At 44.8% G+C, this 24,783-nt stretch overlaps 1 protein-coding gene across 2 annotated transcripts in view; it reads left to right on the forward strand.

The window, feature by feature from the left end:
• Positions 1-24,783, forward strand: part of LOC135202269 (uncharacterized) — a 62,080-nt gene that overhangs the window by 20,797 nt on the left and 16,500 nt on the right. Inside the window, exon 2 of one of the 2 annotated variants that reach the window (XM_064231583.1) lies at positions 24,053-24,411. The exons of the other annotated variant lie outside the window; for it this stretch is intronic. The gene's annotated coding sequence lies outside the window, so the exon portion shown is untranslated. The remainder of the gene's footprint in view (positions 1-24,052; positions 24,412-24,783) is intronic. 2 annotated transcript variants of the gene reach the window in all.

The raw sequence follows: 24,783 nt of genomic DNA on the forward strand, positions 1-24,783 counted from the left end.
ATTTCCTACTTTAGGAAGTCAGAAAAGCATATAACTAGATACGCTTACTTTATAAGCTTTAATAGCATTTGTGCTAACGAGCAGTTATAGTATTAGCAGTACTAGTAGTTGTTGCATCCTCATCACCTTCTTACTCCACAGAAACTACAAATTTATATATGCAAATTTGAAGATAATGGATGTAGCTCAAAAGCGAGCTCTTAAAAGGTAAGGAGTGAATATAGTGTTCCCCATTGAAGTGGAGGGTGCGTCTGATCGGCTCTGTCTCGCTCCCAGGTCTAGACCTCTTCCAAACTCACAAGCCCAGAGGAGAAGGAATGTCGAAAGCCGCACGGAGGTTTCAGAGAATCCCCACCGATCAGGCGTTCCCTCGGCAGACTCTGTAGAACGTCCCAGACTGCCTTTCCGGAAGGCTATCCACCTGAGAAGAAGAAAGACATTTATTCATTAAATCCTCCTTCCCCTAGATCGGATACGGAGAAAGAAGACGACTCTACGAAGATCCTAGGAGAAAGGCAACAGTAGATATCTCCGTTAATAGAAGTTTTGAAGAAGGATCCTCCCAGGAGAAAGGATCTCTTCCTTCCCGTTAAGAAATCCCGTCCGATAGAAGTCTTTGACAGCTCGGACGAGGCGGCCAGGTGCAAATCGCCGACAAGGCGAGAGGATTCTAAAGAGGCGCCTGAAGCGGCTGAAATGAGGCACAAAGCGCCTGAAACGAGGCGCCTGAAACGAGACGCAAAGAGCCTGAGGCGTCTGAAACGAGGCACAAAGCTCCTGAAGCGCCTGAAATGAGGCGCAAAGCGCCTGAAGCGCTTGAACTGAGGCGCAAAGCGCCTGAAGCGCCTGAAACGAGGCGAAAAGCGCCTTAAGCGCCTGAAGCACCTGAAACGAGGCACAAAGCGCCTGAAGCGCCTGAAACCTCTGAAGCGCCTGAAGCGCCTGAGATGAGGCGCAAAGCACCTGAAACTATAAACCAGGATCTTCATCGGAGATGGAGTTAGAGCCTGATTCTGCGAAAGGTGAAAGACATTCGAGGCCTTCTTCTGATAAGGACGGGAGTTGTCGCACAGGCGGCCGTCGCCCTTCTCAGGGTAGTCTTAATGCAAGTCAAGGCAAGAGCAAGATCGGCTTTTTTCCTGGCGGGGACTCAAGATGTCGCACAGGCGGCCGTAGCCCTTGTCAGGTTCGAATCGGTACTGCTAAAAGCTCTTCACCTTACGAAAGCAGGCGCTCTCCTCCGGTTGCTCATTCTTCTCCCAACTTGATGGACAGGAAATGGAAGATAGATCGGAATTGGAAACCTTTTTTATTGGAAAAAATTAGTTCATTACTAATAAGACGATATTAAAATCTTCCCCCTTCTAAAATAATGCAACCAACCATTTACAGAAAGAGTGGCATCGTGCAAATTAAACAAGATTCGTACGAGCTCTCATTCATTGATTAGAGGCTCTTCCAAATAATAGAGGTGTAGAATACGGCCTTATATCCAAGAGAATAAAAATTTGAGGGATTCTCTTTGATCCTAGAGTTTTCATTGCGATCTCTTTCGACTAATACTAATTCGTGTTTATTGATGAAAAGAACGAAGAGGGCAAGATTTCCATTCTCTCTCTGAATCGGAGAGGAAAGAATGTAGTAGCAAGACTTGCTGTATACGACTACTGAATGACAAGTCATATACGCATACCATAGTTGCCTTTGTGGTTCGCTACGGAATTATCTATATCCTTACAGGATTTTCCTGGTAAGGACTTCGCTTAAAAGGTTTGTTACGACAATACCTACTCAGCTTCGGTATTTAACAAAGGTTGGTTGGCTTAAATTTGCATTATTAAGAGCTTCCTTAGGCTCGAGAATAATTTTATTATATTCCTTCATTGAATGAAGTAACTGGCAACTCATGATGAATGCAGTCAGGTAGCGAGCCTGTCAGTCAGGCCAATACAGTACCATCTGGTTCTCGGTCATGAGCATTTGGTTACATCTCTCTCTCCAACGGGATCGAGGTTAACCGTATATTCTCCCTACAATCATGGACTTAGTCTCGAATGGAGGGGATAGTTAAGCTAACATAAATAAAATATTGTCTGCCTTTTGCTAAGAAGCTTTCAATAAGAAAGATATTATTACCTTTCAATGCTGTTTACCGTAGGTAACATTATTAAAGGATTCTAACGCAGCAGAACATTATTTTATATAATGCTCTCATGCTTACGAAAGCATGGCTTATTAGAACACATGCTTAGTGAGAAGATGGATGTAGTAGAGAATTCACTTTAAGACTACGGTATGGTCAAGTCTTTCGAGAAACGCACACAACCTTTTTAGAATCGGATATTGCTCAAGAGAAGATGGATGAGTGGGGTGGGAAACATTCTCTTTGTGGCAGAAAGGGTTTCCCTGAATGGACTATATTACGTATATAAGAGTTTTTTTCCTACTAAGAACGGAATTAACATGTGAAAGGATGTCGGGTACCATAAAGGCACAGATGTTCTGGCACATAACATAAAGAGAATTAGAAGAAAGCGCCAGCCTGGCGCAAAGCGCTAGAAGCGCCAACCTGGCGCAATGCGCCAAAAAGCGCCAGCCTGGCGAAAAATTGCGCCAGAAGCGCCAGCCTGGCGCAATGAGCCAAGAGCACCATCCAAGATATTTTCTCGTTTTGTACATGCAACTTCCCCGGCAGATATATACTTAGCTTATGTCTCTGACGTCCGACAGAAATTCGAATTTCGCGGCACACGCTGCAGGTAGGTCAGGTGATCTACCCCCCTGCCGCTGGGTGGCAGGAATAGGAACCGTTCCCGTTCTAGAATCAGATTTTCTCTGTCGCGGTAGTGTCAACATATGTTGTTGCTACCTCCTGACTTGATTTTCGTTTTTATACATTCAACTTACCTGTCAGATATATACATAGCTATTACTCTGTCGTCCGACAGAAATTCGAATTTCGCGGCACACGCGGCAGGTAGGTCAGGTGATCTACCCCCCCGCCGCTGGGTGGCGGGAATAGGAACCATACCCGTTTTCTAATTCATAATTTTTCTGTCGCTGTAATGTAAACAACGTTTGCAGTTCCTCCTGACTTGATTTTTGGATTTCATCGCCATCGATCTACTGGGCTATCTTTTGCAGGGAAGTACTGGATCTTTGGTTCGGCATACGCATATTAATTTGTTTTTATAACTTTGGCTTCGAAAATTTCGAAGAATTGTTTACGTGTAACTACCGAACTTTTCGGTAGACACTCACATAGTTTGCAAGAAGGAAAATTTTAATATTTATTCATAATAACGTGTAGTAAATGTTAGAATTGATTGAGCTAACTTCCTTCTTGAGGATGTAAGGAAAGAATAGTTACGCTTCCTTTAGAAGTTTATATAGCTCTCGTACTAACGAGCAGTTAGAGCATTAACAATACTAGTAGTGTGGTATCCTCATCTCCTTCTTACTTCACAGAATCTTCAAATTCATATTGCAAATTGAAGACAAAGGAATGTAGCTCAAATACGAGCTATTGAAAGGTAAGAAGTGATTTTAGTGTTAGATGCCAGTGGAGGGTGCGTTCTGATCGGCTCTGTTTCGCTCCCAGGCCTAGACCTCTTCCAAGCTCACATACCCAGAGGAGAAGGAAAGTCGAAAGCCTTACGGAGGTTATGGAGAATCCCCTTCGATCAGGCGTCCCCTCGGCAGGATCTGTAGAACGTCCCAGACTGCCAAGTTCGCCATTGGAAAGGCGTCCTAATTAGTAGAGGGTGCGTTCGATCGGCTCTGTCTCGCTCTCAGGCCTAGACCTCTTCCAAACTCACAAGCCCAGAGGAGAAGGAAAAGTCGAAAGCCTTACGGAGGTTATGGAGAATCCCCACCGATCGGGCGTTCCCTCGGCAGGATCTGTAAAACGTCCCAGACTGCCCAGGGATAGCCATTGGAAAGGCATCCCTTTAAAAGTGCGTCTGTTCTTCAGTTTTCTTCATCTTACATCCGAAAAGACGAAGAATGTACATGTTTGGAGTTCGGACGATCTGGCTCGTTCTCTGAATAAGAGAACACTGACTCACTGAGCGAGAGGCTGAGAGCCAGCCAGCAAGCTAGCGCGAGCCACGTTCCAACAGACTAGCGCGAGCCGCGTTCCAACAGACTAGCGCGAGCCGCGTTCCAACAGACTAGCGCGAGCCTCGTTCATACAGTTAAACGCGAGCCGCGTTCCAGCAACTGAGTGCGAGCCGCGTTCCAGAACTTTTTTCTTGGCGCAAGGCGCCTTCAAAGAGAAAACAGATGGCTTAACTAAGGAGCCTTATAATAGAGTGGCAATCAGAAAGGATGCTTCCATTGAAGTTTACTGGCAAGAGGCTCGTATAAACAAAGACTAGAGGCGCTCGGATCTATTTAGGGCGCACGGGACCTTCCACGCAAGCGGAACGTTCCAGGAGCGAGTCTCCTTTCTAGCGTGCGGAACATTCCAGGCGCGCGGAACTATCCAGACGCCAGGCGCTAGGCGCAAGGATCCAGACGCCAGGCGTCAGAAGATTCCAAAATCTTCATTTGAGAGAGAGGTCAGTCGCGAGACTCCTCTTTGAGTTTTTAACTTGAGCAACTTTCCCCTGGCAAATGTGCAAGATGTCGCACAGGCGGCCGTTGCTTTTGTCAGAAGGATTCTGATACTAAGAGAAGCCCCTTTTCATTATTCAGAAGACTCCTGTGTTAGGCAGTTCCTCTCAATGCGGACTCTTTCCTTCATCCATGTTCTTCCCTCGTTTTGAGGAGGCAAGAACTTTGGGAGTTTTTCTTAATAAGAATCTCATCGACGTTTGGTATGATGGCGGATAGGAAATATCTACTTCCTTCCGTAAACCCTAGTGATTGAACAGGAATTCTGTCTCTTCCGCGATTTATGAGGAAATCACGAAGATTTAAAGAGTTCCTGGATTAACTTCGTTCCTTAAGGATATATATATACTCTTCTTTCGTTCTATTAACGAAAAGAACGAAGATAGTAGAAGGTAGTAGAGTTTCTACTGTATGAGAATACGATACGGTCAAATCATAAACACATACCGTAGTTTACTTCTTTTCTGTGCAACTCAAGTTACCAGTATCCTTCTACGACTTTCCTAGGAAGGACTACGCTTAAAGGGATTGTTAAGACAACACCTACTTAGCTTCTAGATTTATCGAAGTCTTGTTTCGCTTAAATATGCTTTAATAAGAACTTCCTGAAGTTCGATAATAATTTGAATAAAATTCCTTTCCTATTAAATTGGAAGTAGCTGGGCAACTTCTGGAAGGAGTAAGGGTGGGGACTGCTTTCGCTGAGAGCCTGAGACCAACGCAGTACGCCTACGCCTGTGACTGTCAGTACCACTACCATGTAGGTGTCAGTCATGAGCGGTCGGGTGTATCTCTCTCTCCTGCGGGATGGAATAACTTCCGTATCTCTCCCCTACAATCGCGGTCTTAACCTCGGATTGAGGGGATAGTTAAGCTAACATAAATAAATATTGTATGCCTTTTGCTAAGAAGCTTTCAATAAGAGAGATAGTACAACCTTTCAATGCTGTTTACCGTAGGTAACATTATTAAAGGATTCTATCGCAGCAGAACATTATATTATGTAATGCTCTCAGGCTTACGAAAGCATAGCTTATTAGAGTACCTGCTCAGAAAGATGGATGAGTCGGATGGGAAACATTCTCTTTGGGGCAGAACTTGTTTCCCTGAATGGACTATACTACGTATATAAAGCTTTTTCCTACTAAGAACGGAATTAACATGTGAAAGGATGTCGGGTACCATAAAGGCACAAGTGTTCTGGCACATAACATAAAAAGAATTAGAAGAAAGCGCCAGTCTGGCGCAATGCTCCAGAAGCGCCAGCCTGGCGCAGTGGAGCGCAGTGGAGCCAAGAGCACCATCCAAGATTTTCTCGTTTTAGCGAGTTATTAACCTAAGATTCCAGTAGCCTCTCGGACACCAAGCTCGGTAACGGCAAAATTCGTTCCTGATTTCGTTACCCATTTAATCACTTAGGTCAATTCCACGACTCTCTCATATCGCAAAGAGCATCGAGAATCTCTTTTTTTTCGCTCCTATTCGCGTTAACAAAGAGATCCTTCTCGATCGACGATAATAACTGTTAACATGTTTAACATTATTGGAAAGAGTTGTGAGAACCTGCGGAAAGTCTTCTTCATAGATCTCTCAGTAAGGTAGAAGACGAACAGGCTTCCTATAGACTGCTTCCTTTTCCTACTTCTCCCCGATTGAAGATGACGGGGGAAAAGCTTCAAGGAAGATTATCTTGGCAGTACAAGAGCAACTGGCCTCTTTGGTGGGAGTGTTAGCGCCTCGTAGGAAGGACGTTGCGCTTCCAATCAAGAAGTCTCGTCCTCTCTCCCCTGCGAAGCGAGAGGCGTCATGCAGACGTGAAGCTTCCAAACATATCGCAGAGGCTTCGGTTTCGAGAGCGAGATCGGGAGAATCTTACGGAAGACACGTAACGCGAGAGACGATGAGACGTCGTCAAGACATGAAGCGTCATTTAAAGCTGCTTTTAGACGCGAGGCTCCAACCAAAAAATTTGGCGCCAGTTAGGACGCCTTTTGAGAGCGAAGCGTCTTCCAGGCGCGAGGCGTCATCCAGACGTCAGCAGCCACACAAGCGGGAGGCGTCAGCCAGGACGCTTGGCGGACTAGAAGCGTCATCCAAGCGGGAAGCGTCATCCATTTATGGAGAGAAGCCTGGGCTGTTGGCGCCTTCCAGGACTATTAAAGCGGGGAAGAGGAAAGAATATCATTCCCTTAGCCCCTCCTATATTGGAGTTTGTCTCCTCCAGAGGAAAGACGTACTGAATTAGCAGCGGAGACTCATCTAGACCGAGAATTATAGAAGTAAACTCGGAGGAGCAGTATCAAGGAAGAGAAGGACTGTCGAACTATAAAGTTTTGACAGCCTGGCTTCTAGAGGAGTATGGAGACGACTTGACTCCTGCCTCTCCTTCTCCGCGCTCTCTTTTCTCGAGTGCAAAGACGAAGAAATCTTCGTCTTTTCTTAGAATGAAGCCAGCCATTTCGATGAAGAGGGCTCTTCAGTCTTTAGACTCTTGGATGAAGTCGAAGAAGGAGTTAGTTAGAACGGTCTTCTGCATTGCCTCCAGCGAGACTAGCTGGTAAAAGAGGCATTTGGTGTCAGACGGGAGAGAATATGGGTATTTCTCTTCCGTCTACGTCAGAAGCGGACTTTTCGACCTTAGTTGACGCTTCACGTATACAAGGTTTGAACTCTGCCCGTATAACTTGGGGCATTTTCAGAACTGGACCATCTCCTCAAGGGACTCTTTCATGCATTGAAGTTTTTCAACTTCTTAGATTGGTCCCTTGGGGTGATGTCCAAGAAAGCCCATGATTCTGAAGGACTCGAACCAGAAGTCCTTCTGTGTATTTCGTCTTGTATAGACAAAGCGGTTCAGGATGGCTCGGTTGAGATTCTCCTCTTTATTTGGAGCAGGTCTTCTTAAAAAGAGGACAGTTATATAGTGCCTTTTTAACCAAAGCGGTCTCCCACGCCTCAGAGTAGCAGGCTTCTGTACTCGCCTTTGTCTGACTTTTTTCGGTTCCCCTTCCTCAGTTAGTGAAGGACATTTCTCGTTCATTAACTGAGAAGGCGACTCAAGACCTTCTGGACGCAGTCAGCAAGGAAGAAGAAACCTGCAGACAGCCTAAAGAACACTGTCATTGTCTGATGAGGAGAAAGACCGGGCCTACAACCTGACACAGATGCGCTAGATGCGAACATATAGGACAGATAAGAGTGTCCGATGTGGACATTGCCAGACATTCCTCGAGACTCTACCAAGCTCGAAGCTCCGGCAAGTGGGGAGGAGCCAACCATGGCGCGGGAGGCGCCAGGCCAGGAGCGAGGCGCCAAGCAGGCGCGAGGTACCAGCCAGCCGCGAAGCTCCAGGCAGGCGCAAGGCGTCACTCCAACCGGGCGCTAGACGCCAGCCAGGCGCAAGGCGCCAGCCAGGCGCGAAGCTCCAGGCAGGCGCGAGGCGCCAGGCAGGCACAAAGCGCCAACCTGGCGCGAGACGCCAGCCAGGCACGAGGCGCCAGCCAGGCGCGAGCAGCCAGCCAGGCGCAAGCCAAGCTCTAGGCGCGAATCTCCAGCTAAGACGCCAGGCGCGAGTGAGGCGCCAGCCAGGCGCGAGACGCCAGGCAGGCGCGAAGCACCAGGCAGGTGCGAGAGGCGCCAGCCAGGGGCGAGGCGCCAGGCCGGCGCGAGCGCCAGCCAGGCGCCAGCCAGGGGCCAGGCGCAGCAGGCGCAGCAGCTCTGGACTTCATCCAGAAGAGATCTGTTGCAAAGAAAGCCCTGGTCTTCTTTGGAAGAGTGGAATCTCTAAAGCACTTCTTGAGTAACTTGATGTTTCCTTTCAAACAGCTAAGAATTAAAAGCGCTTGAAGTGCGAGCTTTTAACAATTCTTGTTCTTTCCATAACAATATGTCGTGAGAGTCATATTAGCTGTAATAACGGGAGATGCAACTCTGTGTTGACTTCTCTTTGCACGAAGGAGATCAAGTGGGGCCTATGAGAGATCCTTCTCTCTTTGTTATACGTGTCCACGGATGCGTTGCTGGGATAGGGAGCCGACACTGATCCTTAACTAGTAAATTAAAATTTTTTTAATTTTAACATAAGTGTATTATTTTCTGAGGTTATTTGAAATGAGTTTGGGGATAGCTCTTTTCAAATTAAGCACAAACCCTCGTGTTAGGATCAGGTGATCGGGATCGGTGTTGTGCTCCTTAAATTATGCCAATAGGCATTGGTGTATTGTCATGTAAGTGGATAAGACCCCATTGACAAATGACCACTAGATTCTGTCAAGTAAGTGGATAAGACCCCATTGCAGATCTACAAGAACTCTTAGCCATAGGTCGCATCCTCGCTGAGGCTCTTGAGACGAAGCAGACTACTAGCAATAGCTAGGAAGTCGACCCTTCGTCTAAACACATAGGAACCAAGGTTTTATTTATTTATTAACCTACAACGTATGTGTTTACCTGATTCTATCAGTAATAGCTGTCTTTTACCCTCCACCAATGGTGTGAATCAGCTATGTATATATCTGACAGGTAAGTTGAATGTATAAAAATGATATTATGATACAATAAAGTTTTATACATACTTACCTGGCAGATATATACAATTAAATGGCCCTCCCAGCCTCCCCTCAGGAGACAGCTGGAAGAAAATTATGAATTAGAAAACGGGTATGTTCCTATTCCCGCCACCCAGCCGGCGGGGGGGTAGATCACCTGACCTACCTGCCGCGTGTGCCGCGAAATTCGAATTTCTGTCGGACGACGGAGTAATAGCTATGTATATATCTGCCAGGTAAGTATGTATAAAACTTTATTGTATCATAACAATATCATTTTTCATCGCCATCGATCTTCTGGGCTGTCTTTTGCAGGGAAGTACTGGGTCTTTGGTTCGGCATTCGCTTTTATTAACTTTTTAATGAATTTGGCTTCGAAAATTTCGAAGAACATATGACGTGTAAACTACCGAAATTTTTCGGTAGACACTCACATAGTTTGCAAGAAAGGGAAATATTAATATTTATTGCATTAATATGTGTAATAAGTGTTAGAATTGATTGAGGAATATACTGACTTCCTACTTTAGGGAGTCAGTAAAGCATGTAACTAGATACGTTTCTTTTAAAAGTTTTTTTTAGAAACTCGTACTAACGAGCAATTAGAGTATTAACAGTACTAGTAGTGTTGCATCCTCATCACCTTCTTACTTCGCAGAAACTTCAAATTCATAATTGCAATTTGAAGACAAGGATTGTGGCTCAAAATGCGAGCTATTGAAAGGTAAGAAGTGATTACTAGTGTTCCCCATTGCAGTGGAGGGTGCGTCTGATCGGCTCTGTCTCGCTCCCAGGCTAGACCTCTTTCAAGCTCCCAAGCCCAGGGGAGAAGGAATGTCGAAAGCCGTAAGGGGGTTTCAGAGAATCCCCACCGGTCAGGCGTCCCCTCGGCAGGTTCTGTAGAGCGTCCCAGACTGCCAAGGATAGCCATTGAAAAGGCATCCTTAAAAAAGTGCGTCTCTTCATCTTACATCCGAAAAGACGAAGAATGTATATGTTTTGATGATCTAGCGCGTTCTCTGAAAACTAAGAGAACACTGAGCAAGAGGCCAGCCAGGAACTTAGGAAGCCGCGTTCCAGCAAGCTAGCGTGAGCACGTTCCAATAGCCAGCAGCGAGCCGCGTTCCAGAAAACAGACTAGCGCGAGCCGCGTTCCTACAACCAAACGCGAGCCGCGTTCTAGCAACTGAGCGCGCGCCGCGTTCTAGAAAATTTCTTCTTGGCGCAAGGCGCCTTCAAAGAGATGAAGCGCCAGCCTGGCGCAAATTGCAACAGAAAACAGACGGCTAGAGCAAGGAGCCTTATAGTACAGTGGCAATCAGAACGATCCTTCCATTGAACGTTTCCGGGCAAGAGGCTCTTTCTAAAAGGGGTCTAGTAGGCGCTCGGAAACACTATCAGGGCGCACGGGGACCTTCCACACAAGAAAGCGAACGTTCCAGGAGCGAGTCTCCTTTGTTCTAGCGTGCGGAACATTCCAGGCGCGCTGGAAACTATCCAGGCGCTAGGCGCAAGGAGCCAGGCGCCAGAATATTCCAAATCTTCTTAAGAGAGAGAGGTCATCGCGAGGCTCCTCTTTGAGTAATGCGGACACACTCTTCATTCATGCTCTTCCCTCGTTATGAAGAGGCAAGCGCTTTGGGAGTTTTTTCTTATAAGAATCTCATCGACGTTTGGGTATGATGGCGGATAGGAAATATCTACTTCCTTCCGTAAACCCTACAGACGAACAGGAATTCTGTCTCTTCCGCGATTTATGAGGAAATCACGAAGATTTAAAGAGTTCTGGATTAACTTCCTTCCTTAAGGAGATATATATTACTTTCTTTCTATCATTATATTAACGAAAAGAACGAAGACAGTAAAAAATTTTTCCTTTATCTGCCTCGGCAGGGAAAGAAGGTAGTTGAGTATCTGCTGTATGAGAATACGATACGGCAAATCACACATACCGTAGATTACTTCTTTTGTAGAGCAACTCAATTATCAGTATCCTTCCAGGAATTTCCTAGGAAGGACTACGCTTAAAGGGATTGTTAAGACAACACCTACTTAGCTTCTAGATTTATCGAAGTCTTGTTTCGCTTAAATATGCATTAATAAGAACTTCCTGAAGTTCGATAATTTTTATAAGATTCCTTTATTTAATGGAGTAGCTGGCAACTCTGGAAGAGTAGTCAGACGGCTAACGGAGACTGCTATCGCGCCTTAGAGAATAGAGACCAACGCAGTAACATGTAGGTGTCGGTCATGAGTGGTTGGTTACATGTCTCTCTCTGCGGGATGGAATGACTAACCTTTGGTCTCTCCCCTACAATCGCGGTTTTAGCCTCGGATTGAGGGGATAGTTAAGCAAACATAAATAAAATATTGTCTGCCTTTTGCTAAGAAGCTTTTAATAAGAAAGATATTACAACCTTTCAATGCTGTTTACCGTAGGTAAACATTATTAAAGGATTCTAACGCAGCGGAACTCTATATTATATGATGCTCTCATGCTTACGAAAGCATGGCTTATTAGAGTACATGCTTAGTGAGAAGTGAATGTAGTAGAAGAGATTCACTTTAAGACTATGGTATGGTCAAGTCTTATGCGCATACCGAGGTTAACTACAGAATTCCTAGTATCCTTACAAAGGTTTCCTAGATTAATTGCGTTTACCACAATGTGACAGTATTATAAAGGAGTCTAATACGGCAGAGCACGAAATAATATAATTCTCTCATCCTTTCGAGAAACGCACACAACCTTTTTAGAATCGGATATTGCTCAAGAGAAGATGGTGAGTCGGATGGGAAACATTTCTCTTAGTGGCAGAAGTTGTTTCCCTGAATGGACTATACTACGTATATAAAAGTTTTTCCTACTAAGCTGGTATCACACTAGTCATTTCTTGCTCGTGGTTTTGGCCAGCATCCAGCCGATGCTCGCGAGCAAAAGTGTTGTATCGTCACACTAGGAACTCGTGGTTTCGAGGAGCCGTAGGAAAAAGTAAACAAACTGATCATCTGATATCATCATGGCGCCCAGAATTGTCGGACTGCTGCAAGATGCGCTGCAGTGGTTTATTTCTCGGAAACTTACGTGAATGCAAGAGTAACAAAAAACGTTTGTGGTTCAAGAGTGGCTCAGGAGAGTACGTCCTATCAGCAGCAGCCATCTTGTTTGTTTACAATATGCTGTGGCTCGCGGCTCGTGCTGGCTGCTTTCCGTCCTGTCGGAAGCAACGCAATCTCGAGCTAAAAGCTCCCCCGGTTTTTCATTCTCGGCAGCAACGGCTCGCTGCTCGAGAAAAAAAATGCCTATTGTGAGGCCAGCTTAAGAACGGAATTAACACGTGAGGAGGGTGGTCGGGTACCATAAGGGCACAGATGTTCTGGCACATAACCTTAAAAGAACTAGAAGGAAGCGCCAGCCTGGCGCAAAGCGTCAGAAGCGCCAGCTGGCGCAAATTGCGCCAGAAGCGCCAGCCTGGCGCAAATTGCGCCAGAAGCGCCAGCCTGGCGCAATGTGCCAGAAGTACCATCCAAGATATTTTCTCGTTTAGCGAGTTATTAACCTAAGAGTCCAGTAGTGGTTGGTTGGTGTTTGCTTCTCACCTCGGTGGTCGCGGGTTCGATTCTCGGCCATTCCATTGAGGAGTGAGAGATGTGGATTTCTGGTGATAGAAGTTCACTCTCGACGTGGTTCGGAAGTCACGTAAAACACCATACAAACAAACAAACAAACCAGTAGCCTCTCGGGAGGCTCGGTACGGCAAGATTCGTTCCTGATTTCGTTACCCATTTAATCGGAAAGGGGTCGCGTTACAAGGAATGATGAAATGATTTTTTTAATCACTTAGGCCAATTCCACGACTCTCTCCATATCGCAAAAGAGCATCGAGAATCTCTTTTTTCGCCCCTCCCCTGTTCGCGTTAAAAAAAGAGAACCTATTTGGGAACAGACACGGAACGTAACGATCCTTAAAGGTTCGATGCAAGATTTTGCATGTCCGTGAGAACCTTCTCGATCGAAGATAATAACTGTTAACGTATGTCTAACATTTATTGAAAAGAGTTTGAGAACCTGCGGAAAGTCTTCATAGATCCTCTTCGCAAGGTAGAAGACGAACAGGCTTCCTATAGACTGCTTCCTTTCCTCGAACCAAGAGAGGTAGCAATATACGACATCTTTAATTTAAAGAAGGGGAATAAACTTTAGTCTTTTTTCCCCTAGTTAGAAATTCTTAACAGATATTAAGATAAAGGGGCGTCAAAGGAAGAGAGGATGAATGCCTCATTTTGGCCTTAGAGAGGTTGGATTCACAGAAGTCACGTTCTCACAGCATGTTTGTCGTAAGGCTTTTCCAGAGTATCTGGATATTCTATCAGAATCTATTATAAATAGACCTGAAAACCTCTCCACTCTGAGTCTTTCCACGTGCAGACTGACCAGAAGTGGACATGAATGAGAGGATTTTTCAAGGTAAATGACAATAGTCATGGCTAAGACATAGAATTGCTGCAGATCGTGCTAGATGGAATGAGGAAACTGTCCTCTTCCGATACCTCTGTGAACCACATAGCGAGGTTTTGTTTTTTCTTCACTTTCAGAGGGAAGAATCACCTATGTATATATCTGCTATCAAAGAACGCAGTAAAAGGCTATACTCTGTCTCTACAAGGGGAATTAGAGATAACAGAGGATTAAGATCTTCGGGATCTATACGATACCGCAATACGACAAGAGTAGGATATCATGTACTTCGAATGGAATTTTTTTTTTTTGTGGCCAGATTCCGTGTTCCGACAAAATGGAACTGCTCCTCATCAAACTTCTTTGAGGAAGTTTTTGAAGGAATTCTTTGTTTCTCTTAGCCCTAAACGACCAAGAAGACAAGTGAATTTTTTGTGCATTGGAATCTCGCATCAGATTCAATGGAGACTCGGCAATGGGTTCTTGCCAGCATAGTATGTCTGGCAAAAGAACTAAATCCCTCTATTCCTGACGCAACGCTTTCAGATAGAACGTTTAGTTGCCCAGGCGGGTACTTACATTTCATCTACAGAAGAAGAGATGGTTTAAACGTTTGCCTACAGAGTCTTCGGGGTGCGATGAGGGCTCAAAATGCTTCCCAGAAGGTATTCAGAAGAATACAATAAGAGCTAGAAACATCAGGGTTCGCCCTCAATTCGGCTCAAGTCATCTCTTCGACTTCCAGACTCTTCTCTCTCGTAGTTGTTAGATATCCTGTCGTCTACTGGGTGTAGCTGACTAAAATCACCTCCCTTGCCAGGGGCCAAAAGCTCAAAGGGGAAGAATTTCTTCCACCCTTCTCCAGTCTCCTGATACTATGTGGTTGTTCAGGACTCTCGGACAATGTAGCGCCAGCCAAGCGCCAAATGCCAATACAGGCGAAAAAATGCCAGAGGCGGACAGTTCCAAGGAACTCTGTCATGGCCGGATACTGAGAAGGAGCGGGCCTCCAACCTGGCGCAAATGCGCCAGAGGCGAACAAATCGGACAGATATAAGAGTGTCCGATGTGGACATCGCCAGACAGCCTAGAGACTCTTCCAAGCTCGAAGCTCCAGCAAGTGTGGAGGAGCCAAGCCAGGCGCGAGGCGCCAGCCAGCTCTAGGAGCCAGCCAGGAGGCTCTAGGAGCCAGCCAGGCTCTAGGAGCCAGCCAGGCTCTAGAAGCCAGCCAGGCTCTAGAAGCCAGCCAGGCGCCATCCAGGTGCCAGGCTCCTTCAAGGCTAGGCTCCAGTCAGGATTGAGGATCCATCCAGGCGCAAGGCTCCTTCCAGTAAAGATAAACCTAAAGCTCTGTCATGTAAAGAGGGCTAGTCCCATTGATATGATACAGGTAAGGCTCTGCCATGTAAGTGGGTCACCCGCCCCCATTGGCACGATCCGAGAAGGCTCTGTCGTGTAAGCGGGCTAGCCCCCCACCATTGACATGATCCAGAAGGTTTTGTCAGTCATAGGTCCCTACCTTCGCTGAAAACTCTTGAGCATGCAGACTCATAGACAGTAATCATGAAGTCTTCTGCCAAGCTCCAGGCGCAAGGCGCCAGCCAGACGCAAGGCTCCAGCCAGGCGCGAGGCGCTAGCCAGGAGGGAGGAGCCAATCAGGCGCCAGCCAGGCGCGAGGCGCCAGCCAGGCGCAAGGCTCCAGCCAGGCTCTAGGCGCCATTCAGGCGCAAGGCTCCAGCCAGGCGCGAGGCGCTAGCCAGGCTCCAGGCTTCACCAGAAGAGATCTATATCAAAGAATGCCCTGGCCTTCTTTGAGACAATGTGATCTCCTAAGCACTTGACAAGTGCATTGATGATTCCTTCAAACAGCTGAGAATTAAAAGAGCATGAAGTGCGAGCTTTTCTGTATTCTTGTTCTTTCCTTAACAATTATGTATAAGGACATATTAGCTGTCACATACGGGAGATGCAACTCCTGTGTTGACTTCTTCCCATATCCGAAGGATGTCAAGATAACATACGAAGAGATCCTTCTCTCTTGGTTGATACGTGTCTGCGGATACATGCTGGGATAGGGAACCGATACTGATCCTTAACTAGTGAGTTAAATTTTAGTTAACGTCGTGTTTTTTCTTTGGGTTGTTTTGAAAGGAGTTTGGGGGATAACTCTTTTCAACTTAAGCACTAACCCTCGTGTTTAGGATCAGGTGATCGGGATCGGTGTTGTGCTCCTTAATTATGCCACTAGGCATAGGCATATGTCATGTAAGAGGCTCTGTCGAGTAAATGGATAAGACCCCATCGACAGACCCACAAGAACTCTTAGCATAGGTCACATCCTCGCTGAGGCTCTTGAGGCGAAGCAGATTCCTAGGCATTAGCCATGGAATCTTCCGCCTGAACAAGTAGGAACCAAGGTTTTATTTATTTATTACCTACAACGTATGTTGTTTACCTGTCTATTCAGTAAATAGTTGTCTCTTACCCACCACCAAGGGTGTCAATCAGCTAAGTATATATCTGCCGGGGAAGTTGCATGTACAAAAATGATATTGTTAGAATACAATAAAGTTTTGTACATACTTACCCGGCAGATATATACGATGAATGGCCCACCCAGCCTCCCCTCAGGAGACAGGTGGAAGAGAAAATCTGGTTCTAGAACGGGAACGGTTCCTATTCCTGCCACCCAGCGGCAGGGGGGTAGATCACCTGACCTACCTGCAGCATGTGCCGCGAAATTCGAATTTCTGTCGGACGTCAGAGACATAAGCTAAGTATATATCTGCCGGGTAAGTATGTACAAAACTTTATTGTATTCTAACAATATCATTTTTAGCGAGTTATTAACCTAAGAGTCCAGTAGCCTCTCAGACAGCATGCTCGGTAACAGCAAGATTGGTTCCTGATTTCGTTACCCATTTAATCACTTAGGCCAATTCCACGACTCTCTCGTATCGCAAAGAGCATCGAGAATCTCTTTTTTCGCTCCTGTTCGCGTTAACAAAGAGAACCTATTTGGAAAACAGACAGGGAATGTAACGATCCTTAAGAGGTTCGATGCAAGATTTTGCATGTCCGTGAGAACCTTCTCGATCGACGATAATAATTGTGAAAGTATGTCTAACATTTTTTGCAAAGAGTTGTGAGAACCTGCGAAAAGTCTTCTTCATAGATCTCCTAGCAAGGTAGAGACGAACAGTCTTCCTGTAGACTGCTTCCTTTTCCTCGAACCAAGAGAGGTAGCAATATACGCCATCTTTATTTTATAGAAAGGGGAATAAACTTTAGTCTTTTTTCCCCTAAAATATAAATTCTTTACAGAATTTAAGATAAAGGCCGTCAAAGAAAGAGAGGATAATACTTTTTATGCCTCATTTTGGCCTTAGAGAGGTTGGATTCACAGAGGTCACGTTCTTCTCACAGCATGTTTTGGAAGTCTTTTCCAAGACAGTCTGAATATTCTATCAGCATCTATTATAAATGGACCTTAACAACCTCTCCACTCTGAGTCTGTCTGCGTGCAGACTGACCAGAAGTGGACATGAATGAGAGGATTTTTCAAGGTAAATGACAATAGTCATGGACAAGATATAGAATTGCTGCAGATCGTGCTAGAGGGAATGAGGAAAACTGTCCTCTTCCGATACCTCTGTGAACCACATAGCGGTTTTTTTTTCTTCCCTTTCAGAGGGAAGAATCACCTTTGTATATATCTGCTATCAAAGAACGCAGTAAAAGGCTATACTCTGACTCTATAAAGGGATTGGAGATAGCAGAGGATTAAGATCTTCGGGATCTTATACGATACCTCAATATGACAAGAGAAGGATATCATGTACTTCTAATGGGATCTTTTTTGTGGCCACAGATTCTATGTTCCGACAAGATGGAACTGCTCCTCATCAAACTTCTTTGAGAAATTTTTATGAGGGAATTCTTTGTTTCTCTTGGTCCTAAACGATCAAGAAGACAAGTGAATTTTTTTTTTTTAGCATTGGAATCTCGCATCAGATTCTATGGAGATTAGGCAATGGGTTCTTGCCAGCATAGTATGTCTGGCAAAAGAACTAAAACCCCCTATTCCTGATTCAATGTTTTCAGATAGAGGTTTCGTTGTCCAGGCAGGGTACTTACATTTTCATCTACAATAGAATGGTTCAAACGTTTGCCTACAGAGTCTTTGGAATGCGATGACGGCTCGAAATGCTTCCCAGAAGGTGTTCAGAGGGATACAATAAAGAGCTAGAAATCAGGAGTACTTCCAATTTCAGCTCGGAGTCTCCTTCGACTTCCAGGTTTCTTCCCTTCCTTCGGGCAAGGATAGGGAAGATTCTGCAACGAGACACCCCTTCAACATGTAAGAAGAGATCTCGTGAGCACGGAAGTATTCAGGAAGGACCCTCCTCGGAGGAAGACTCTTATCTCTCGTACGGTTAGATATCCTATCGTCTACTGGATGTAGCTGATTACAATCACCTCCCCTTGCCGGAGAGGCCAAAGCTCAAAGTGGAAGAACTTCTTCCAACTCTCTCCAGTCTCCTGATAAACTATTGTGGATGTTCAGGACTTTTGGACAATGTAGCGCCAACCAGGTGCCATATGCCAAAACAGGCATAAAAAACGCCAGAGGCAGACAGTTTCAAGGAACACTGTCATTGTCTGATGAAGAGAAAGAGGGGGCCTCCAACCTAGCGCAGATGCGCTAGAGGCGAACAAATCGCAGATAAGAGTGTCCGATGTGGGCATCACCAGACATCCTCGAGACTCTACCAAGCTCGAAGCTCCAGCAAGTGGAGAGGAGTCAGCCAGGCGCCAGACGCCAAATAGTGCCAGTCTGGAACCAGGCGTGAAGCTACTTCCAGGCGCGAGGCGCCAGCCATGAGTCAGGCGAAAAGCGCCTTCCAGGAGTTAGGCGCCAACCAAGTGTCAGGCAGGTGCGAGGCGCCAGCCAGGCTCGAGGCGCCAGCCAGGCGCGAGGCGCCAGCCAGCCAGGCGCGAGGCGCCAGCCAGCCAGGCGCGAGGCGCCAGCCAGGCGCGAGGCGCCAGACAGGCGCAAGGCGCCACCCAGGCGCAAGCCAGGCTCTAGGCTTCATCCAGAAAAGATCCATTTCAAAGGAAGCCCTGGTCTTCTCTGAAATAAGTGTGATCGCTAAAGCACTTCATGAATAACTTGATGATTCCTTCAAACAGCTGAGAATTAAAAGTGCTTGAAGTGCGACCTTTTATGAATTCTTGTTCGTTACATAACAATATGTCGTGAAGGACATATTAGCTGTAACTTACGGGAGATGCAACTGTGTTGACTTCCCTTTGCACGAAGGAGGTCAAGTTGACCTACGAGAGATCCTTCTCTCATGGTTTTACGTGTCTACGGATACGTTGCTGGGATAGGGAGCCGACACTGATCCTTTTTTTTTTTTTTGCTTAGGTTTGTTTGAAAGGAGTTTGGGGATAGCTCTTTTCAAACTAAGCACAAACCCTCGTGTTAGGATCAGGTGATCGGGATTGGTGTTGTGCTCCTTAATTATGCCCCTAGGCATAGGTGTATTGTCATGTAAGTGGATAAGACCCCATTGACAAATGACCATTAGATTCTGTCGAGTAAGTGGATAAGACCCCATTGACAGATCTACAAGAACTCATAGCCATAGGTCACATCCTTGCTGAGGCTCTTGAGACGAAGCAGACTACTAGCAATAGCTAGGAAGTCGACCCTTCGTCTAAACTCATAGGAACCAAGGTTTTATTTATTTATTACCTACAACGTATGTTGTTTACCTGTCTAATCAGTAATTAGCTGTCTCTTACCCTCCGCCAAAGGTGCCAATCAGCTAAGTATATATCTGACAGGGAAGTTGAATGTATGAAAATGATATTGTTATTGTACAATAAAGTTTCATACATACTTACCTGGCAGATATATACTTAGCTATAGACTCCGTCGTCCCCGATAGAAATTCGAATTTCGCGGCACACGCCACAGGTAGGTAGGTCAGGTGATCTACCGCCCCGCCGCTGGGTAGCAGGAATAGGAACCATACCTTCTAGAACCAGATTTTCTCTTCCACCTGTCTCCTGAGGGGAGGCTGGGTGGGCCATTCAATCGTATATATCTGCCAGGTAAGTATGTATGAAACTTTATTGTACAATAACAATATCATTTTAAGGATGAAGACCACATGGAAAGGTTGCGGAACTATACGAGAGAAATGAGATACAATCACTTCTATTCAGGATTGAAGAGTTTAAAAATTCAATTAAAAAAAGTATCATGTGAAGATGTCCAGTTCCCCGCAGGGATAGGACAAAGCAGTCGCATGAACTGTGTCTGGTTGAACCAATACCTACCTGTGATTATCTCTTTTGGTGAGGAGAAGAAACGCCACAGAAAGGTCATATGTATAGTTGTCAAGGAGTCAGTTTTATCCTTCATGGAAGAAAAGTGTGCAGATGTGTGGTTGAAGGATTCCTTTTCCAAATTGATACATTTGGAAGTGATGGACACGGAGAAATTAAGCCTCGGAGTTGAACTAAGCGTAATAGTGTGACCCTCTTATGTAAAAAAAATAAAAATACTAATAATGATATTTACCAACCTGTATATGTACATTTGTATGTATGTATGTTCTATTATTTTGTTTAATAAATACAATTAATTTTTATATACTTTTTATTCATCCCTTCTAAGCTGTGTGGTATATATGACCTCAATAACGTGTATTACCAGCATTTTGCATTCAGCATGTGTAGCAATCTCATCCTATATGTGAATAGCAGGGTGTGCCTAGATTTATTTCCTGAAAACCGACTGTGTAAATTTATAAACAGGTTGGCCACTCCCATAACTCTATCAAAAGAGGTAGAATATGAATTCGGTGTCATAGGAGTTACACTCCCAAATGAATACTACGCCGTCACACCAGAAGATGAAGATTTCACAATTCATTTTAAAGTCACCTTTAATCAGAGTTCGACAACTCGCTCATACGCTTTCACGTATGTTCCCGCTGTTGGCTTATTAGCGGGGGCTATGAATAGATTGACTAGAGCACTCAATACAGACATTACAGAACAACTGGAAACGTTTTATGGTGCATACATTCGGGGTGTTATGTGTAGGGAAGGGTTATTTTCATGGAATGATGTTTTGAAGAGGACGAGCCTCACATACATGAATGTCGAGGTTGCGAAAGTAGGAGTTGTTTCAGCTGTTGTAAAGTTTAGTGTTAGGGCTGCGCATTTATTGGGGTTTAACATAGGAGTGCAATACATGATCGATCATGTTTACTTATATTCCAACATTATTCAACCCTTGTCGCTGGGTGATAAAATGGTGAATATCCCGGACTGTTTCACGTTGGAATGTGGACAGGGTAGAGGTTTGCATAACCCAGTTTATAAACCTTTAAATACAAATGTGGTAGATTACATTTCCATTTGTGTGATGAATCAGAAAGGGGACGACATCAAGTTTATTGAAGGTAAAAGCGTGTCATGCACCCTTCATATTAGACCTAGATGAGCGAAATTATGTGCAGTACTTCACCAGTATGACGGGTGAACACATTATATATGTGAGCAGTCTAGGCTGCTTGGACAATACGTGAATAACTCAGCATCCGGGTTTGTGAATAGGTTACCTGCTTCTATATTCCTACCGAATGGAAGCGAATATGAAGTGGGTCTAGCTTTGATCATGTTTCCGGGAGTTTATTATGCGGTATTATCAAGAGATGAAGAATTCTCCCTCCAGTTTGTTACTAAACGTGGTAAAAATAATAAGCATGCCTACGTATATCTATAGACCGACGACGGCTGTGTTAGTGGGGGACATGAAAAGACTGGTGAAGGCGCTTAACAAGGATATTTTTGAACATTTAAAAGTATATTTTGACAGCGAATACAAAAATGTTTTCAACAGTAACGGTGTATTTGGTTGGGACGAAGACAACATGAGAATTATTATCCCTCACATTAAGAGGGGGAAGATTGGGGTGGGGGACATTAAAAGTGTGTCTGTCAAATTCAGTAATAAAACGACCAGATTGCTGGGTTTTATAAATAATACTGCATATGAAGTTTATGACCTTGATGCGGTGAATGCAGGTCTCTTGGTTGATTCCTTACCCGATAATTGCGGTGTAGATTATATGTATGTGTACACCGATATTGTTCAACCGACTGTTTTTGGAGGGAAATTAGTAAATATATTGGATTGTTTTACATTAGAGAGCGGCAAGGGGAAGGGGATACACAATATGACATACAAAGTGCTGAACACGAGCATTCTAGAACAGATTTCAATCATCATCACCGACCAGAATGGAAGGCGCATTAATTTCAATAATGACTCGAGCGTCACATGTGTGCTTCATATAAGGCCCAGATAGGGAGGTATGTATAAAACCTGCGTTATTTTCCACCTTTACATTATTCACTTTCGCAAGTTCATGTAATTAAGAACACTAAAACGAGCGCTCTGCATAATATTCAAGGGAGGGATTAAAGGTTTTTTAACAGGTATGAGGGTCATCTCCACCCCACCCTTGGAGGTCAAATTTAAAACGTTCTTGTCTGAACCCTTAAGAAAGGGAGCGGGCCTAGAAGACATTTCGGTTTTCTATCTGAGTCATAGAAGAGGTGGAGGCGTATTTTCAGCCATGGCCGGCATTGCACGTAGAGTACTCCCTTTCCTGTCCAATGCTGCTAAACCTTCAGTTAAAGAGTTTGGTAGATCGGTGCTTTCAGATGTAGTGAACAATCAGCTGCCCCTGAGGGAATCTTTAAAAAGGCACAGAGTGAAGGCCCTCAAAAGTACAGGTAGACGCATTCTAAGCTGTAGTGGGAGGGTCGACTGGAAAAGGTTAGGGTGAAGTGAAACGTACACTCGCTCGGTCGGCTACGAAGACGAGGAAGGAGAGGAGAAAGAAGACTGGATGGGTTAAATCAAGAAGTAAATATAACAAGGATGAGCATGATCTTTAATTCTTTCACCCTTTGTCAGCGGGTACGCACACACGCATTCCCTCCCTCTCGCAATTTTGTGAAATGGCGGGTGTGGTTCCCAATGTGCCAGGGTCGGGAAACAAGGTTCCCGTCTCTTCATATATCTCAGGCATCTCAGAATTGTTCCCAAATCTGAACAAGCATAGGATTATAAAAAGTTTGATTACTTTGAAGGAAAGGTTGGATTTTACATAACAATTCCATAAATCAAATCCTTAGTGATAACTATATCATATTCACATCTTTTCATATTATGGAGGAGTTATGGAGTTCCATTTGACAACGTCTGAGAGAGAGAGAGAGAGAGAGAGAGAGAGAAGAGAGAGAGAGAGAGAGGTTAATTGGATGGTTAACGACTGAATTGGGTGTTTGTGAGTTCTGGGTTGCTTGCTGGTGGTGTTGGAGTTTAGAGTTCTGTGTTTTGAGTTGTTTTTAAGTCAGTCTTTAGTCTTTGGTGAGAGCTGGTGATAGTAGTGTAGGCAGCAGTCTTGAGGGAATTGAAAGTCAGTTGAGTTGTGTTATTGATTTGTTGTTTGTTTGGTTTAGTTTGATATTGTTGCTTAAGGGTTATTGTGCTTGTATTGTTAGATTTGTTGCATTATGAGTTTTTGTTGAGTTTTATGTGAGGCTGTGGTTGTGTTCCTTGGTTGTTTGCTGTGTTGAGTGTGGTTGTGTTCCTTGGTTGTTGTTGTGTTGCGTTGGTCCTTGGTTGTTGTGTTGTTGTGGTCCTTGGTTGTTGTGTTGTGGGTTGTGGTCTTGGTTGTTGTTGTTGGCGTCTCAGCGACCTTGACCGGTGGACAGCACAGCATAGCCTGGAGTATCTGGAGTGGGTGAGTACATATGTTTGTGTTTTTTTGTGGAAATGAAAGAAGAGGTGAAAGGAGCGGAAGAGAGAATGGTTGAGAAAATGGACGAAAAATTCGGGGTAATGATGTATGCAGTGCAAGAGATGATGCAGGAAATGATAAAGGGATTCATGGGAGAAGAAGCTGTAGGAGGTAGGCCTACTGGGTCTTGCAACTGACCAGGAGTGGTAAAGAAAGTGGAAAAGCGAGTGGATGAGAGTACGAGTAATGAAGGTGATTTGGTTGTGATAGGTAACGGGAAGACACAGGATAAGAATAGACCTGAGGATAAGAATAAGAAGGGGGCTGAGGAAAAGACGACGACTAAGGGAAAGAAGGTTAGTAAGGGTGACAGACAGGATGAGACTAGGACTGAATGTATTGGGGAAAGGACTGAGAGTGATTTAGATAGCGGTGAGTGGAAACAGGTTGGTAGAAAGAAGGAACAACTATCCATCATGCCCGAGGTTGCAGATCTTTCTAGATCAAGGTAAGTTCAAAATTGCTGCACACAGAGTCATGAAAACTAACAGAAATACTGACGCCAAAGGTATACATACTGTACTTTTCAACAGGCATGCACAGACGGAAAGGAAGCTTCATCAGTTGTCCTACAGTACCATAGAGAAGGAGCTCTTAAGTTTGGTTCTTGCTCTCCAAAAGTTTGAATGTTATCTACAAGGAGCTCCCGTCATCCATGTCTATACAGACCACAACCCCCTCACCTTTCTTGAGCGCACCAAGGCCCATAATCAGCGCTTACTAAGATGGGCTTTATATCTTCAAAACTTCAACCTTCAAATAAAGCACCTCAAGGGCAGCGACAACGTATTTGCTGATGCCTTGTCACGGGCCCATTCTCAACCTTCTCAGGAGAAGGAAGGTGTTTAACTTTGATCAAGCCACTCCGCTGGGCTTGATCCTCTATGGGGAGGTATTACACCTTCCACATAATTATAATTATTGTATATATTTTGCCTGACTGTTTTCCCCTGTATACCACTTTCCTTTGTCCTTTCCAAGAAACTTGTTGGTCTTGTTTCACACTCCTTGTTCTTACTTGCTCCGCCCATCCTAATTTCTTCGACCCCTAAATGTAATTTTGAATCAGTCTCCACTCAGCAACTAAACCAAGGACTCTGGTGTCCGGCAGGGAAGCAGTCCACTTTATTGTGATGTATCTATAAGCTAAGTATAAGTGATATTGTTGTAAGGGTTTAATAACGAATTGTGCTTTGTTTCAAGTGTTCTTAATTTCAAGTATGATTACTTTTCGAGACGTGGTTGTCACTTGTCATTTGTTATT

This window comes from Macrobrachium nipponense, chromosome 23 (assembly GCF_015104395.2).
Source record: "Macrobrachium nipponense isolate FS-2020 chromosome 23, ASM1510439v2, whole genome shotgun sequence".
Taxonomy (NCBI): Eukaryota; Metazoa; Arthropoda; class Malacostraca; order Decapoda; family Palaemonidae; genus Macrobrachium; species Macrobrachium nipponense.